Below are 2,012 nucleotides of genomic sequence, written 5' to 3'. Positions count from 1 at the left end.
TATATATATATATATATGAAATACATATAAATATATACATGTATGTATATGTGTATGTATATATATGTATGTATATGTACACATACATACACACACACATATATGTGTGATACATGATACATGAACATGTGCACGCCCACACTCGCATAGATATGTTAATGTTTGGGTAGTTAAGTGATAAATGGCAAAAGCATTTACCGATGAAAGGATTCAATACCGGTGTTAGACTCATATTTATTATATGAATGGCTTGGCCGCGCGTGTCTAAATCAAGCTTTTGGAACAAAGGTCGAGAGGTGAAACACGAAGTCACAGTCAATCTTTACATATATATACGTGTGTTTGTGCCTGCGTGTGTTTTGAGATTGATCAGGACAAAGGCTAGAGCTCATGACCCTTTCGCAATTGTGGTGTGGGAGTGAAGGAAAATATTCGTAAACCAGAGACATAACCCGAATGGTTGCAACAAAACAGAGTCTGCTAAGGTCACCCAAGGACCAGGTCATGGTTGTGGCAGGCAATAATTAGAGACTTGTAAGCAAAAGTACTCATTTTGCGAAACCAACCAACTAAATTTTAGGATGATGCCAGCTGAATGTAAAGCAAATGTTTGATGCTGTGAGTGCCAATGATGTTGATTGATGCCAATGATGTTGATTGGGGTGACGGATTAGTTTTACCATCCGAGCACCCAACAACCAAATTTAAAGCCAGGACGCAAAGGGCACGAAAAAATACCATGTGACATCATAAGTCTACTAGTTCACCGTACGAAGTTCGTACTTTAATTTATCTACCTCTAGAAGAATGTAAGGTAAATGTTGGCCTTCGTAAGGATTGAAGGCAGAACGCAGTGAAGCGGAATAAATATCACAAAGCATATTGACCGAGGGTCTACAACTCTGCCAGTCACCACCGCATTCTGGTAATTTTCCGCACAAACACAAACACGAACGAGCAAGCAAAACACACGCGCGCATGCCACCTTCATCATCACTAGAATTACCCCAACCCATCATCACCACCACAACCACTAACGCACGTGTCTCTGTATGTATGTGTACGTGAGTGTGTGTGTGTATGTTTGTTGTGCTCGTGGTAAAAGACAGACTCCAAAATGTTGTTTGTTGTAGTGTAAAAACGTTGTTTGTTCTAGCATAATAAACAAATTTACTTAAGGGCAAAGCATTTTACATAATTTTAATTATATTTGTATGTTCGTGTGTAAGCTAAGGAAAACTATAAGGATAGTTAAAAACAGAAGGGTTTGTAATAGCACAGAATGAAATGGTAGTTTTGTTGTGCAAAGTCAGCTCTTACGGAGTCGATATATCAACAGCTCGGGTAAAAAAAAACGTGTGACCCCCAGTTGAGTGACTGCATTCTGGAAGCATCTTCGGCATCTCTAGGATCGTCTGTCTATATCTGTTACGCACAGAAATGATTTATCTATCGTGCCCCATTTCCATATAAGACAGTGAACAGCGATATGAAGCAAAATTGACTGCAATTATTTGTAAGTAGGATCCCACGTCTGTAGAATATAACGGTGTTCAAGATGGAGACGAGCAAATTAAAATCGGTCCGAAAAAAGTCAGCCAGTGCTTCTTTGAATATGTTATTACTGATATAGATCCATCCCACAGCGCATGGAGATAATTACGATATTGATGATCTTCATACGTATTTGTGTTTGATTTTATTTAGTTTAACTGTTTTGTTTTTTGTTTTTGTTATATTTGGGAGAGTTTACTTCGGATGCTCTTATAAGAACAACCAGCAATATCTATCTATCTATCTATCTATCTATCTATCTATCTATCTATCTATCTATCTATCTATCTATCTGTGTATATGTATGTATGATGGAATCCCCCGTCGAAAACGACGTATGAGAGTGCGGAACGACATTCACAAAGGATTTCTTTATCAAGTTAGATACTGAATATGTAAATATGCAGTTCACTCTCTCTCTCTCTCTCTCTCTCTCTCTCTCTCTCTCTCTCTCTCTC

Source organism: Octopus bimaculoides, chromosome 2 (assembly GCF_001194135.2).
Source record: "Octopus bimaculoides isolate UCB-OBI-ISO-001 chromosome 2, ASM119413v2, whole genome shotgun sequence".
Classification (NCBI taxonomy): domain Eukaryota; kingdom Metazoa; phylum Mollusca; class Cephalopoda; order Octopoda; family Octopodidae; genus Octopus; species Octopus bimaculoides.
The sequence above is the reverse complement of the archived record's forward strand: the minus strand, read 5'-3'. Positions refer to the sequence as shown.